At 48.5% G+C, this 17,156-nt stretch overlaps 1 non-coding gene across 1 annotated transcript; it reads left to right on the top strand.

Annotated features, from left to right (window-relative positions):
- The first annotated feature begins 16,903 nt into the window (after window positions 1–16,903).
- LOC125174251 (U8 small nucleolar RNA) lies at window positions 16,904–17,041 on the top strand. Its single transcript, XR_007155365.1, has one exon. It is a non-coding gene; the product is annotated as a U8 small nucleolar RNA (small nucleolar RNA).
- The last annotated feature ends 115 nt before the right edge of the window (window positions 17,042–17,156 follow it).

Below are 17,156 nucleotides of genomic sequence, written 5' to 3'. Positions count from 1 at the left end.
ACAATTGCCATATCTGTGTTGTGCAGGTCAAATGTAGAAGTCAGGTTTACGCTATCTTTGCAGAAACACATCTTCTGTTAAATTATCAACGCAATTTGCTTAAAGAGATACCTGAAATCAGAGCCTCAGGAAGTAATTATTCAAAAACCTCTATACTATGTTTTAGTTATCGGCCTTGTCATTTAAAAAGTTTCTATTATTTAAAAATTTGCATACTGGGGCGCCTGGGTGGCGCAGTCGGTTAAGCGTCCAGCTTCAGCCAGGTCACGATCTCGCGGTCCGTGAGTTCGAGCCCCGCGTCGGGCTCTGGGCTGATGGCTCGGAGCCTGGAGCCTGTTTCTGATTCTGTGTCTCCCTCTCTCTCTGCCCCTCCCCCGTTCATGCTCTGTCTCTCTCTGTCCCAAAAATAAATGTTGAAAAAAAAATTAAAAAAAAATAAAATAAAAATTTGCACAAAATATTTCTCTGTACTGACATTTTCAATTTTTTACTGAACACTTTCACTAGGTAGACTCATATCTTTAAGAAATGGTGTCGTATCTTTTCTCGTAACAACTTACAAATTTCTAATTTCATTTCTTTGTATTTTGGAATTTCAAAAATTAGATTTAACAAAGGATTGCCTGTTTTACTGATTAGGAAAGGAAGCAACTTTTAGCTGAATTTATGGATTCCACTCTTTTTCTAATTAATTAATTTCTGCCATATTTCTCTTACTCCTCTCCCCGGGTTTCTTTAGGACTGATTTGATTTAAAAACAAAATAAAAAAAATGAAGCCTGAGGTGAATTTGAGCCCAGGTACTTTCTGTTATTCCTTTTGAAAAAGTGCGCCTTTCTCCCTGATGGCCTTATTGGTGGTGGTGTATGTGTTTTGAAATAACGTGATCTCATTTCTATTCTCATCTAAGTAACTGACCATTGTATATTTTCATTTACTTTTTACTTTTTACATTTACTACCAGTGTTTAGATAAGTGACTTTCGTTTTTACTTATTTTTACATCTTTGAATGATTTTGGTGTTTTCTGTTGAGTCCGTTTGTTAACTTGTAAGTTTATTGGGGGCACCTGTGTAACTCATCGGTTAAGCGTTCGACTTTGGCTCAGGTCATGATCTCACGGTCCATGGGTTCAAGCCCATGTGGGGCTCTGTGCTGACAGCTCAGGGCCTGGAGGCTGCTTCTGATTCTGCGTCTCTGTCTCTCTCTGCCCCTCCCCTGCTCGTGGTCCCTCTCTCTCAAAAACAAATAAAACATTAACACAATTAATTTGTAAGTTGATTGTACCGTGGTAGAAAAGAATGTGTATTGTGCCATTTCTAGTTTGGGGAATTTAGGAGATCTGTCAAGGTTAGCATGTGACCAACTTTCTAAATTTTCATGGACACAGAAGAAGGAAGAAAGCCTACTTATTTCTGGGAAAAACTACAATATACCTGTACATTTCTTCTTATTAGTTTCTTCTTATGAATTAACATCAAGTCCCTGATGTTCACATGCTTTTCGTGTGTGCTTTATCTCTCTTGGACTGACAATATTGTTTTTTGTTTTTTTTTGGTTTTTTTTTCTACGTTTATTTATTTTTGGGACAGAGAGAGACAGAGCATGAACGGGGGAGGGGCAGAGAGAGAGGGAGACACAGAATCGGAAACAGGCTCCAGGCGCTGAGCCGTCAGCCCAGAGCCCGACGCGGGGCTCGAACTCACGCACCGCGAGATCGTGACCTGAGCTGAAGTCGGACGCTTAACCGACTGCGCCACCCAGGCGCCCCGACAATATTGTTTTAAAATCTTATCACTGCTTCTCTGTTAAATGTCCTTGGCGATTATAATAATTTTTGCTTTATCAGTTTTGAGTCAGTGTATCTGTGCAACTCTAACGGCATTATCCTTTCCCATTGGATTTGGGTTTTGTGTCCATTAAAAATGGCCCTATTTGCCCCCGTTAAATAGTATTTGCTTAAAATTCGGTTTCTCTGCAATTCTATTTCTTTCTTCTTCTTCTCTTTTAATGTGCTAACGTTGGCAAGTTGTGTATTTGCTCATTCTTTTATTTTTTTTAATCTCCCTGATTTTCCCCCTTGGGGTGTATTTTTGTAAGTAGCACGTCAGGGAGAATCTTGGCATTTTAATAAGTGGGTTAACCCTTCTCGTCCTGCTTGCTTTTGTGTTTGGTGCTCTCGGCCTTAAAGCTCCCTGCCGCTCCATTTCTCATCTGCCCTTTGCGTAGAGAAATGCGTTTAGCTTGGTCTTATCTTCTGGAATGGTTCTCAACTTTGACATTCTAAATGTAATTCTATCAGAGCAGTGCTTTCCCGTCTGTTTGGCCGAGCCCCGGCCCTGTGAGATGCTCTGTGGGAGAAAGATCTGTGGTCAAACCTCATGAGGAAGGAGGCGTGCCATGTACCCCCTTAGACAGTCTCAAAGCCCAACAGTGTAGAAAATGCTCTGATAAGTCCTGCGGTGCCTGTCTTTGCCCTTTCCCTGAGTTACTTTTTTTAGGAGGTCTTGTTTTACTATCATGGCCTGAAGCCCTCATGAAGAGATTTCCCCAAATGTCAGTCAAGGATGAATTTCTGAGCTCATCCTGGTACAGGGGGGAAACGTGCAGTATTGATAGGTTCCTCTCCCTGTAGCCCATCTGTCCTTAGGACTCAGCCATGGGGCCTGATGCCTCTAAGAAGAGAATGGCGAGTGCTCTGGAGCATAAACGCTCGCAGGGTAGGGAAGGAGAAGCGTCTGACCTCTGGGAGGTCCCCGTGGGGCATGAAGGGGCGGAGAATCTTCAGATTGAGAGGGAAGAGAAGGATAAGGGTGAAGAGGTGAAGCCCAGAATCCTGACCCTGCCCTAGGGTTAAGCTCTCCAGGGATAGAAAGGATAGTGACCCTGGGGGGGGGGGGGGTTGGGGACAAGAAGTGAAGGTGGAAGCAGGGAGGCTTTTGTCGCATTTCCTGTTGGGATCTCAGGGACACCAGCTGGTCTGTGGCCTCGCACCAGCCACAGTCAGAGACTGTGCACCCTGTGGTCCAGAGGGATCCAGAAGAAGGAAGCTGGGAGTTCTGGAGGGTCTCACAGGGACGTGGGGCTGCCCCTGTTGCCAAGGCTGCCGGAGGTGGCTGAGACCCTGAGGACCCGCAGCTCCGATGAGAATCAGTTGTAGGGCCTCATGGCGGGTGGGGGGCGGGGGTCGCCTGGCTGTGCCCAGGGAGTCCCAGGCTTCCGCAGCAGAACCAGACGGGCACAGGTGGAACGGGGCATCGCTCAGAGGTTTGAGAGGGACCCGAGCCTCGGTCAGAATTCCTTCTGGAAACACAAGGCACATTTGAGTTAGGACACGTGAAGTAGAGGTAAAGGAACGGTAAAGGCAAATAGACAACATGCCAATGTTAGCACATTAGAAGAAGAAGAAGAAGAAGAAGAAGAAGAAGAAGAAAGAAAGAAACAGAATTGCAGAGAAATTGAATTTTAAGCAAATACTATTTAATGGAGGCAAATAGGGCCATTTTTGATGGACACAGGGGACACTGCAGCACCCCGGGCATGGAGAGAGGGTACTTACTGAACCCAGACACAGAGACGGCTGCATGGAGGGGGCTGGCTCTGGAGCCGAGACCTTCAGTCAAGGGACCAGGCAGCCCTCAGTGACTCCGCAGGGAAGGAACCAGGGAGATACATTCCCCGGCCTCACTCTCCTCCTCCTTTCCATCTCTTGCTAACATCCCCATTTACTAGACCCAACCGGTAGCCACAGGACATGGAAACTTAGGGATGGGGTCCCTACGGGCCGGCTTCGCAGGGCCCAGAATGGCCTGGGGAGGACAGGCGTGCCCCTGGAGGACAACACCCGGCGACAGCACAGGGACCAGCCGGGGATTCAAGACCATGCCTGCCCCCATGCTGAGAGGCTAAGTCCACTTTCCTCTCTACCCAGATGCAATCCTGCTGGAAGGAGGGGCAAGGATCGCAGAAAAAGAGCCTGGACACTCGCCACCTGCCTGCCTGGCCACCTCTCACCTCCCAGAGGAGGGATTTTCGCACCCACAGGGGACGGCGATGCAAAGGAGCACTAGGCATGTTTGTTCGCGTGAGCGAAGCGCGTTGACTGTCGGCCCGGATCCACAGGTGCGTGAACACATACGATGAATCAGCCTTAACTATTTATTTGTTTTGGTAGCAGCAGGCGATTCCGACGGAGAGCCTCAGTTTCACGGCTAATGCCTCAGAACGATTCTCACTGTGTTCGCACGAATCAGCATCCGTGGTCGACAAGCCACGGATTGTCAAACAGTGATGTTTTCGCATTTATTTCCCTGTAACCGAAGGATTGCATGATTAGGAGCCTTACGGGAGCAGCTCCCACAAGGCCCCATTGACTGGAGGCTCTGCAGCGATGGGAGGGACAGCGTGTGTTTCTCTGTCTGTGACGTGTCAACGCCAGGAGTCAGGCCTGCTGGGTTTTGCTGCCGCGGCCTGGACTTGAAGGAATTGGGAGAACACATGTGTTCCAAGGGGCTTCTTCCCGTCTTGGCCCCCGTTGTTCACGTGTAGCACCCGCGCCCAGGCTCGCCGAGAGCCGCGGGGTCAGACCAGTGCAGACAGGGGCGGAGGTCACGGGCCTGATCCCTAGAAGGTTCAGAAGGTGGATGGTCCTGGGGGGATCAGCTGTGAGTGACAGGAAGAACGGATAACAGAGCCCCCAGAGTCATCTCTGGGACCACCACCGGGTCCCCCCCTTCTCTGGCTGTTGGGTCCCCATGCCTGAGGCTTCCTCGTGGGTGGACCTCAGCCCGAGCTGGTCCTCAACGCTGGCTGCACATCAGAGTCACATTTGAGAGCGCTGGTGCCTCATTTCCACCTCCGTCCATCCAGTCGGTAGTGGGTGGGCATCTGTGCTTTGCAGGGACACCAGGCGACTCTCGGGTGCGTGTAGGGGAGGACTGGGGACCGCTAGCCCCCTTGCCTCCCACCTGTCACTCACGGATCTCCCCGGCAGGGAGTGGAGCCGTGGCTCCTGGGCGACTCCCACAGAATGATGTGGGCACTTCAGCCCAGCTCCTCTCACCCTCCCTCTTGAGCCTCCTCCACTGCCTGCGGACAAGTGTGTTCCGGTCTGGGGACCCGTCCTGCGGCGAGAGCCAGCCCCGAAAGGCGAAGCCCTGTGCGTGTCCAGCTCTGCGCCTGTCCAGAAGGATGTCTGCTGGTTCGGTGGCCAAGAATTGGGAGCCCACCTGGCCGAGATCTCAAGCCAGATCTCCAAGGAGCTTTGGCCGCTGATGAAGCTAATATTCTCATCTCGTCTGGCATCTCTTTGGTTCAGAACGCCGAGCACGAAGTGAGGGGTGGTGTGGATCGATATCCTCTCCGCTGGGTGGAAACTGCTCGGCATATGCTACCCCCCCCCCCCACCGTGGGGGAGTATGTATGGAATACTTGGGATGTTTCGAGAACGTCAGTATTTGTAATGAATAATTATAGAAGCAGATCAAATTCATCCTCATTATAATAAACACTTGCCGTGTATTCCTTTGTTTTTACTCTAGGTTCTGATAACCCTCCGGAGATGACATGTTTGCGGCGGGGGTGGGGAGGGGGTGGGGTGGGGACAAAAGCTGATGAGTACAGAAAGGCAACTTAGAATGGAGCCCTGGGGTCTTAGATGTGATTATATATGGATCAGCTCCAACATGTTCCACTGGGGTCTGGCCTGGCCACAGGTGCCGACGTTGTCACAGAGCACCTGCCATTGTGTCATAGTGCTTGAGGGAGCTGTCCCCAGCCGAGACCTCACTGTGGGCTCAGCACACAGCCTGACCTGGAATGCCGCCCTTATCCTAAACCAGAGCAGATCAGTACTACCGCGTCAGACGACGTGTATTTTGCTTAAGCTTCTCGATTCATAGAGGAGAAATTCCCTTTCAGGGAAAGTTACGGTAAATTATATTCTCCGCAGAAAGAGATGGAAGTTCTCCAGTCTTTGCTAACGGGAATGATTCTTTTTTATCCTTAAGCATAGAGATGAAAAGGACTATCACACGGTTATTTTATTATTTTTTTTTAAATTTTTTTTCAACGTTTTTTATTTATTTTTGGGACAGAGAGAGACAGAGCATGAACGGGGGAGGGGCAGAGAGAGAGGGAGACACAGAATCGGAAGCAGGCTCCAGGCTCTGAGCCATCAGCCCAGAGCCCGACGCGGGGCTCGAACTCACGGACCGCGAGATCGTGACCTGGCTGAAGTCGGATGCTTAACCGACTGCGCCACCCAGGCGCCCCACACGGTTATTTTAATTTGTTTTTAATGTCTATTTGTTTTTGAGAGAGTGAGGGAGGGAGATAGAGTGTGAGTGGGGGGAGGGTCAGAGAGAAAGAGGGAGACACAGAATCCGAAGCAGGCTCCAGCCTCCGAGCCGTCAGCACAGAGCCTGACGCGGGCCTCGAACTCATGAACTGTGAGATCGTGACCTGAGCCGAAGTCGGACGCTCAACTGACTGAGCCACCCACGTGCCCCTCACATGGTTATTTTAATCTTCACTTTGTTGACTAATGCCGAGATTAAACCTCTATATCTTTTCATGCTTTTTGAATTGAACATCTTCTTTATTTTCCTCTTAGAGTATTTTTTCCTAATTGATTTTTAAGAGCTCTTTATATAGTGAGGCTCATATAAATTAAAAATATTCCCCACAGATTGTCATTTATCTTAGGTTTGGCTTTGGTGGTTTTCACAAAAACTTTATAGTTTCTGTAATAAAATATATCACTGCCTTTCTCTCCATTTGATACTGAAAAGAGAGCTCCTCGCAACTGTTAAGGAACAATTACATGCTGACAGGATTGGTTTGAGGATTTCGGCCAGGCACCCTTGGGGAGCTCGAGGCAAGTTCTCTGCGGTCTGGGGACACAGTGAACTGGCATCTGACTTCCCAGAGCAAATAGGATACGTGAGAGGAGCTGGGCCCACTGCTGGTCAGCGGAGGGCAAGGGACGAGGACATTCAGGGACTGACGTGTGTGCCCAGCTTGTTGGGGCAAAGCATTCAGGGGCATTTCCTCATTCGGGTGCACACAGGTAGGTCCACGGTGTAAGGTGTCGGGTCCTGTGATAAAGCCCATCAGAGGCGAGCTTCAGGTACCGCCGGGTTCCTAAGAGGCTGGCTGGGATTTGGCCATGTTATGGAAACAACGGGTAAGAAACATCCAGAAATGGGAGCAGGATTTCTCCAAAGAACCTAGAAATGCACCTCCAAGCTGTCAGCATAAACATCTGCTCTTCAACTCAGAATGTCCTTGCTCAAATTGCCCCCTTGTTTCCCACGGCTCTGTAGCAGATGCTGTGGAGACTGTGTGTGAGTGTGGAGGGGGTGACTGACTGGGGGGGACAGGAAGGAGAGGAAACAAGGAATAGCCCCAGCCCCTGGGAAGCCCTACTATCTGAGGGCTCAGGCCGGGGCTGCATATCTGAATGAAGCACAAGCTTGAACCCTTGCGTGGACCGGACATCCTGACGACCAGCAGGGGGACTGACTGCATGATGCCTATGAACGGCCAGAAAACACTAGAGACGTCCTAGGTTTTCACCGGGGCAGGGAAAACTCAGTGCTGCAGAACTCATTTGAAGACAGACTTTTTCAAAAATTATTTATTTATTTTTCAATTCACATCCAAGTTAGCACATGATGCAACAGTGATTTCAGGAGTAGATTCCCTAATGCCCCTGACCCATTTAGCCCATCCCCCCCTCCCACAACCCCTCCAGCAACCTTCAGTTTGTTCTCCATATTTGAGTCTGTTATGTTTTGTCCCCCTCCCTGTGTTTATATTATTTTTATTTCCCTTCCCGTAGGTTCATCTGTTTTGTCTCTTAAAGTCCTCATAGGAGTGAAGTCATATGATTTTTTGTCTTTCTCTGACTGACTAATTTCGCTTAGCATAATACCCTCCGGTTCCATCCACGTAGTCGCCAATGGCAAGATTTCATTCTTTTTGACTGCCGAGTAATACTCCATTGTGTATATATACCACATCTTCTTTATCCATTCATCCATCGATGAACATTTGAGCTCTTTCCATACTTTGGCTATGTTGATCATGTTACTATAAACACTGGGGTGCACGTGCCCCTTCTAAACAGCACCCCTGTATCCCCTGGATGAATACCTAGTAGTGCAATTGCTGGGTCATAGAGTGAAGACAGGATTGTTTGACCCTTCTATGCAATGCATCCTCTGGTTTGATATACGGGTTACATTTAGAATTCCAGGAGAGGACACAGGGATAAGCTAATATTGCATTTACCACTGTTCAGGCTCTGTTCTTGGGGCTTCCACATGAATTATCTCACTTAATTTCCATCATCCACTGGGGGGAGATGCTCTTGTCTTCCACACAAGGAGACTGAGCATCACGGTGATGAAGGATTTTGCCAAAGTCCATCAGGGGCGTAGTGAGTGCATCTGGGGTCAATTAAAATTCTTTCTTTTTCTTTTCTTTAATGTTTATTTATTTTATTGAGAGGGAGAGTGTGCGTGAGTAGGGGAAAGGCAGACAGGGAGAGAGAGAGAGAATCCCAAGCAGGCTCCGCACCGTCAGCGCAGAGCCTGACGCCGGGCTCGATCTCCTGAATCGCGAGATCACGACCTGAGCCGAAATCAAGAGTCAGATGCTCCACCGACGGAACCAGGCATCGGTGGGGGAAATCGAAATTCTGAACTTAATCCAGTTGAGGAGGGAGACTAGGGGTATTGACGAACACGACTGGTCATGAGTTGATAACTGTTGAAGGCTGGTGGTGACAGACGTGTTCACTGCTCTCTCTTCCTTTTTATGTGTTTGCAAATTTCCATAATAAAAGTGTAAAAGTGCATTGAGCACGTGGTTTGGGGAGGTCACTGCAGGGACTGGTTGAGCAGTGAACACTGAAAATTCCTGGAAGGCCCCCACCTGTGCATTCTAGTTGAGGACAAGCTCTCAGTGCAGTGGGGATGCAGACCCAGCAGTCTGCCTCCAGCCCAGGCCCCTGACATCTACCCCAACTGCCTGCCTTGCCGAAATGGCCAGAGGAAAAATGGATCTGGGTACCGGACCTCTTCCTGCCCCTATGCCTATAACCTAATCTCCCTGGGATTCTCCCCTCTCTTCGCTCTAGGGCAACCCCCTTCAAGGGTCTTTCCAAGGACGTGGCAGTTGGGAAAATCAGATTTGCCCCACGAAGAGTTAAATTCACTGCCTGATCTCAGAGTGGAGATTGGTAAAGCCACACTGCAGAGGCAGAATGGGTTTCGAGCCATTAACGAGGAACGAGACGCTCATTTGTCTAATTAACAGGTTTCAAGGTCACGCTCCTTTCTTCTCCATGAATGCATATCTCTTTTAAAACTCATTAAAATAATATTTCACGGAAAAGGGTTTGATCACAAACGCTGAGCCTCTTGTACATCTGTGGTTTTCAACCACTAATGTGTCGTTAGAGTGGCTCCGATGTAGTTTGGGCTCCAAAGTTTATGAGTTTTATTTTTATCGGCAAGAATTAGAACGTATTTAAGATTATCCTTGTAAATTGTCACAATCGTTATTTTTCTTGCATTCTGATTCATGTTTCTAAGTGTCCCTGGGCCACCCTGGAAAAGATTTTGTATATGTGATCACCATATGGCATTTGTCTTGCTCTGGGGAATAGAAAGTTGAGATCCACCGTTTAGATGCCAACGCGTGATGGTCAGGTTGGATTGAACACCGAATCCTACGGTATCTATTCAGAACGAAAGCATAGAGATAACAAAATGGATTCCTTTGGACGAAAACCTCACCGGAGGGGAGGCATGTGTGGACAGAGAGATAAGTCACTGTTTGCTTATAAGCTTTTTCAGGGAAATCACCACTAAGGATCCTCTAAGTGGCACATCAAATGCTTGTTTTGTTAAAAGGTATTGATAATGATGAATCTGCCTTGGATAAAAGGTTTATAGTTAGAGGTAATTTTATTGATTCGGGCCTGGCTGGCCTCTTGGAAGTACAACATTATTTTCAGTAGATCGATTGTGTCTGGTTTGGAAAGGCTTGGCACTACGTTGGTCTTCAATTATATTTAAATAATTGATCGTGATTTGTATTTGTTAACGACCTTTAACTGAACTGTCATTGACCTGTGTTGGGCCACAGAGATCAATTCTGTGGACGGCTCATTACTCTTTGTGACTTTTCTGAAATACTCGGTGTTACTCTACCCTCAAATCCACTAGGTGCTTAATGCAGAAATCAAGGGTTCTGGTTTATTTCTGTAAACGAAAATGGGATTTCCACGAGGAGAGATGTGTTTCCACGGCCTTCACGGCCATAGACACGACACACGGATGTGCCTCCTCCTCCTGCTTTGGGGGTCAGGGAGCAACACTCTGGGACAGGGGAGGAAAAGGAACTCCTTGTACCTGGCATGGGCACGCCCCCTTTTGTCTCCGATCCGGGTCCTGGTCGCATTAAGGGCGTCTACTGCCACTCATCCCCCAGGATGCCGGCCTGGATGCCACCTTTGTCTTCGTGTTCTTTCCCCAACCCCCACTCTATCTACTTGTTGTGAAAATCCTCTTCACGCTTCTTCTAGGCTGCAGAACTGAGACTTCCTGCCCCATTCAACCAGCCCATTTCCACTACTCTGATTCAGATCCTTAAGGAAGGGGAGTCGGCAGAAATACAACAGGCAGCTGCCTATCTCTTGCTGTCCTGAGACACCCTGGAACTGGGTATCGTTGTGCACTCAGGTTCCCAGGAAACTGGACATCAAATCCGGAAACGCGATTGGGTCCTAACTTGCACGAGGAGGACAGCTACTCAATGGTCAGTTGTTCATCCAGGGTTTCCCAACTGGGTGCCACAGGAGCCCCAGTGGGCCAGGAGACCCCCAGCCCCTACATAACCCAGAGCTCATACACTTCCATCTTTTTGAAATAACTTGCCAGCCTCTCCTTCCTTCTTGTAGGGAAGTGGCAAAATTCGTGGGGTGGGCGTGGGGGATAAGTGACTTTTTTGCTTTCAGAAAGCCTTGAAGGGGGTCAGGCTATGGGAGATTAAAGTGAGCTACTTTGCTTTACATGGTGAAATAGCAAAGTGTCTGGATTTTCTGCAGGGAGCCTGATGGATAGGGATTCAAGGGGGTGGGGTTAGGAGCTGAATCTCAATGATGCGAGTGTATTAGCCTCTTTGAGCTACTGTTACAAGGGACCACAAACTGGGTGGTTTAAAGCAAGAAAAAAAAATGTTATCTCACAGTTCTGGAAACTAGAAGTCCCAAATCAAGCTGTTTACAGGACCAGACTCCTCTGAAACCTGTAGAGGAGAACCCTTGCTCGCCTCTTCCAGCTTTTGATGTCAGGCCAGCAATGTTCATTGCTCCCTGGCTTGTAGACTCATCACTCCAATCCCCTGTGTATCTTCACATCTGTGCATCTCATGTCTATCTATGTGTCCAATTTTTCTCTTTTCATAAAGACACCACTCATGATGGATTAGCCCCCTCACCCCCGAATGACCTCATTTTCGCTAAATTATCGTTGAAAACACTCTAGTTCTAAATAGGGTCACAATCTGAGGTACTGGAAGTGAGGACTTCAACATCAAATCTTTTTGGGAGGGGAGGAGGACCCAACTCAACCCATAGCAATGGGAAAATGGAAGAAAATGCTCCAGGGGTGGAGGTCCAGATGCTAGGATCTCAGGAAAGCAAGCTATTTGGTGGGGAACGGGCAGGGATATTTTAATAATAGTGAAGTCTGACATTAAATTGGAAGGCATCCTTAGTCCTAATCTATAATCACGCTTTATTTTCCCCACACTTCCAATAAAAGACTTGCGCACGCAGACTTGGGCTGGTGGAGCTCGGGGGAAAGACAGAGGAACAGGTGGGCCCATGTTCAGTCAAGGGAGAGTGGCTGTTCTACTGTGTCACTGGTGGTTAGGATGTTGGCTGGGTCTCTTCCTAGATTATAAGGAGCACGGTCATAAGAGAAGGGCTCTGTCTTATTCATCATGCAGAACGGTGCCCAGGAACCAGTAGGAATTCCATAAATCCATTACCCTCCAATCCCAGCCACAGCAGTGGCTTCCTTCTGTCCCTGGTGGGGACTCAAGGAGTTTCATTTGGGTATTAACAGAAAGGGCCTCCAGAAGACCGAAGAACTCAGGAGCGATCAGTTTCCATGTCTATGAGTAACCACCTTCCACATTTGACATGGAGCCATCACAGAGATGGGTGGCAGGTGGACAGCAGCAAGCCTTTCCCTGAGTAGATGCTCAGTAAATACTTACGGAACTGAAATAAGTAATGTGAAGGGGATATTTGTGAGATGCCGAAAGGAGGGGAATACAATGGCTGAGGATCTAACTTCTGCGGAAACTGAAACTCAGGTTCTCAACTTCAGATGCGGTATCACCCTGACGTTCTTAGCAAATAGCCCAGCTTTTTAGAAACTTCTCTTCACGATCCTTACGTCCACCTCATTCGTATCCTGCCTGGGGAACTGAACACGAGATCCAGATCGATATCATGGCATTTAAACCTTCCCCGTGACATTCTCCCGAAGCCCTGCCTCGCCGTAACGCTGCCTCCAGGGCAGTGCAGTGGTCGGAGGGGGGCAGAGCATCAGTGTGGTCCTGGCCCTCTGGTCGAGCTTACATCTGCTGCGGGTTTGTGAATTTACAGAGGATATTAAGAAACACTAGGGTCTGTGGAGGGAAGTACGCCCTAAGCCTTGACGTAAACCGGAGTTGGACCTGGTGGGAAGGACGCTGAACGAATCTGGTGGCAGAACACGTGAAGTCCAACATCTCCACTGGCTGTATGACCTTGAGCCAACTTGCCTCGCTGCCCGGCAAGGTCGTTTTGAGGACCAAACGAGAAATGCATATACAAGTACTTTAGAAATGGAGCCCTCCAAATGAATATACCGGAAACAGTTTGCCTGCTAGCAAACAGCAGGCCTTAGGTTCGGAGCTGGGCCTCAGTCAGATGCCCTGTGGGGAGGGTCCCCCAAGCAAGCGCTCGCTGACCCACTATGGTGAGAGGTGAGGGGTCGGAGCCCTCGGTCTGGCGTCTCACAAACCCATCTCTTGATGTGCAGGCTCCATATCTGGCCAGTTGCGGCATTCAGTTCATTCCTGAGGGCAGGCAGTCTCTGGCTGATGGTCTCCAGGCAGGGCCTTCCCATGGAAGCTTCTGAAGGGCCTGTTGACCTTGGAGCGGGCGTCATGGAGGGACTCCCTCTGTTTGTGGCTCTCCTCTGTGGAGGCACAAGGGGCCACGTGGTGGTCTTCTGCCCACTGAAGTCCATGCTGGGGTTGGACCCCCCCCCAGAGGCAGGGCCGCGTCTCCTCTGACTCTACATCTCCAAAATTTTAGTTGGGGTTTGGCCCAGAGGGATAAAAGCTCTTTTCTGGTTCACCTAACAGTCCCGGGCAGGGGTTCACGTTGGTGGGGTCTGTCAGGCACTCAGGCTGAAGCAGACTCTCCATCCTCCACACGCAGCTCCCATAGCCGCCATGTTGTTTCGGACCCAGCCAACTGGAAGGGAGGGACTCAAAAGGACAGGCCTGAAGAGAGACACTTTTCTTCACTTCCCACCGGCTAGAACCAGCCACGTGGCCTCAGTCGCTGCGAGGGTGACTGGGAAATGACCCAGAAAGGAGAAAATGCATCTTGATGAATAGCTATTTGCCAACATCCAGGAACAGGGTGTGGTAGAGAGTAAGTGCTTAGCACATGCTCACTGATTGAACAGGCCCAGCGAAGGATTTAACTAGTGTGTGCAGCAATAGCACACGGTGCACACGTGCAGCCCCAGTAGCACACGGTCTTCAGAGAACCTGGCAAAAGTTGTTGATTTTCTGCCCGCTGTTTCCACGTACCTCATCAGGCTGAATACCATTTCATTTATTTTGTTTTTAAATGGATTTATTTAAATCCAAGTTAGTTCACATGCAGCGTAGCGTTGGTTTCAGGAGTAGAGCCCAGTGGTTCATCACTTCCATTCAACGCCCGGTGCTCATCCCAACAAGCACCTCCTTAGTGCCCATCCCCCATTTAACCCTTCCCCCCGCCCACCTCTCCTCCAGGAGCCCTCAGGTTGCTCTCTGTATTGAAGAGTCTCTTCTGGTTCGCCCCCCTCTCTGTTTCTATGCTATTTTTCCTTCCCTTCCCCTCCGTTCATCCGGAAAACCATTTCACTGAATGCTTATTGCCCTCACCGTGTCCAGGGAGCTAAGCTATGTACTACTCATCGCTTCCGAATAACATCAGGTTCCTGCCCGCAAGACGCTTACAAGCCTGGGTAACTGAGGGCATCGGTGTCTTTCTGCTAAACTAGCTTCGCTTCCCCCGGAGAGCCAGGTACTATTGTATTCATAACCAGAGCTGTGCCCTCTTCAATGGATTGGTCTCAAGTCCTTTGCACACGGAACCATATGTTGAAGCCCTCGATGGAATATTAATCAGCATTTTGTTCTGGGCTCTGGAGCCCTGATGGAAAATGCATCTGTGTAAGTAGCCTTTTTAGGAAAATTACACATCTTACACGGAAGTGGGTAATCAAGCCTTCCCTTCCCTTCACAATGGAAAAGCAGAAATGGCAGCTTATCCAGATGAAAACCAGGCTGATTTTATTCTAATGAGAACGCAGGGCTAGATCAATTACAGACAAGTGTGCAAAGTTAGTGAGGTCTTTCTTTCTGTCTTGATGACTAGCTATAGGAAAATACCCTAAAGCTTCCCAGCTGCCCTTGTGAGGATCAGAAATGCCTCTTCATAGAGTATCAGTTTCCACTTTATTAAAAAAAAAAATCTTTTTTTTAATGGTTATTTATTTTTGAGAGACAGAGGGCGAGTGGGAGACACAGAATCCAAAGCAGGCTCCAGGCTCCGAGCGGTCAGCACAGAGCCCGTCGCGGGGCTCGAACTCACAGACTGTGAGATCATGACCAGAGCTGAAGCCGGACGCTTAACCGACTGAGCCACCCAGGCGCCCCCATCAGTTACCACTTTAGAAAGGGAGCTGCTTTCTGGGGAATAGTGAAGCCACGCAATCTGAAGAGTCGGGAGAAAGCGGGTAGAGCCCAGGCGGACGGCAGGGACTGTCTAAGGCGTGACCCTCTAGCACCTTGCCTCTCTGTGCAGACACCCCTTCAGGTTAGCCACAGGAGAGCCTGATTTAGACAAGAACCTGAAGAACGGTGGAAGACAATTCCAGAATCTCCACTACTCTTACTCAGCTTTGTTAGGAATAGAATTGATTCACGTTTACGCCTTTCCTGCATTCCACCTTAGAATTTACAGGTGCCCATCTGGCCGGTCAGTTGTGGGGGGCTGGTGTGGCGAGAAGAACGGGCCGTCGAAGGCAGCGGATTAGAGCCTCCTGATGTTTCCAACTTTGGATCAGTAAATACGGATTTCTCGTGCCCATCTGAAGTCAAAATGTTGTTAGTAAAGAACGTCTGATCTTTGCAGGAGAAGGCGAATGTGTGTGTAAGTGAAGGCACAGACAGGCCCCAGAGTTGGCATGAATGTTTTAATTATGTAAGGGATTAATTGTTTTCAAATGTATTTTCTGCCCTTGCTGTGTGCCGGCTAATTCCGTTTTTAAGATGCCAGACCCTGTTTCCCCAGGGGAACAACAGACCTGTATCTTCAAAGTGTAAACTTCTTCTCATCACAGAGGTAAAAAAAAGAAACCCATATATAGGCTGTTAGAATGTCAAAGGGTATGAAGATTTAGACTTTATCTAGTAGCATTTGTTTTGAAAATAGTTACAAACAGAGAGGGAGGAAGGCAAACCATAAGAGACTCTTAAATACAGAGAACAAACTGGGGGTTGATGGGGTTTGGGGGAGACGGGAAAATGGGTGGTGGGCATCGAGGAGGGCACTTGTTGGGATGAACACTGGGTGTTGAACATAAGCGACGAACCACGGGAATCTACCCCCAAAACCAAGGCTGTATGTTAGCCAATTTGACAATAAATGATATTTTTTTAAAAAAGGAGTGTTTGTTTTGAATTTCAAGTTTAACTAAGAAAGCCACGCCTCCCTCACCCCTCTTCTTCCCCACCGATGGCCAAGGAGAGAGAAACTTCCAAAATGTTCCCGAGAGAGAGAGAGAAAAGAGTGGAACTCATCTGCCGTACATCTCTCAGACCCTGAGATAAAAAAGCTTTGCTGTGTTTGGGGACCTAACAAGAGTGGAGAATTTACGGAGGGTCTCAGGCGTGTCACAGTCCGCCAGTCCCAGTCTGGGGCGAGGGTCATAGGAATGGGCGTATTTTGTCTGCCCACACTCGGGCTCTTTTCACAGGGCAACGACTGGCCTCCCCAGCCCCTGAATTTGCAGTGGTTGAGAATGACTTCAAGGGATCTGCTGGGACAGTGCGTAGGATGGACTGGAAAGGAAGGGATGGGGAGGGAAGGAGGGTGCAGAATGCAAACAAGCCCCACTCCCTTCCACCACCACCGAGAGAGGGGAGAGCCCGTGGGAGCTGAATGACCTGGCCCAGCTGGCCAAGGGCATATTCCAGCCACCTGCGGAGGAATTACCCTTGCTGTGAACAAAGAATATACACATTTGAGATTCTACTTAATGTTGTTACACCAGAGGCACCTGGGTGGCTCAGTCGGTTGACCGTCCGACTCTTGGTTTCAACTCAGGTCGTCATCCCATGGTTCATGAGTTCAAGCCCCACGTCAGGTTCCACGCTGATGGCATGGACTCTCTCTTTCTCTCTGCCCCTCCCCTGCTCATACTCTCTCTCTCTCTCTTTCAACATAAATAAACTCAAAAAATAAAAATAAAAATAAATAAATAAATAAATAAAACCACTCACACCAAAACTGAATACTGTCTGAATTAAAAAAAAAAAAAATCATAGGGATTATCAGGCTGGATAATCTTTACCTGTTCTACTTTTTGGAGGGCAGATTAGAACATGATGACTGAAGTTTGCATGATTTGTGATTAGAGTCTCTGCATGCAATCAGGACTTCCCACACACTGATTGATTCTATTTGATTCTTCCTGGGAAAAAACCAACGACAGTAGCTACTGCGATGGGTAAAGCTCTTTTCATGTTTCGCATTCTGTTCAATTCTTTTTCCAAAGTGTTTACTTATATCCTTTGCCCACTT

The sequence above is a fragment of the Prionailurus viverrinus genome, chromosome C1, assembly GCF_022837055.1.
Source record: "Prionailurus viverrinus isolate Anna chromosome C1, UM_Priviv_1.0, whole genome shotgun sequence".
Classification (NCBI taxonomy): Eukaryota; Metazoa; Chordata; class Mammalia; order Carnivora; family Felidae; genus Prionailurus; species Prionailurus viverrinus.
The sequence above is the reverse complement of the archived record's forward strand: the minus strand, read 5'-3'. Positions and strand labels throughout refer to the sequence as shown.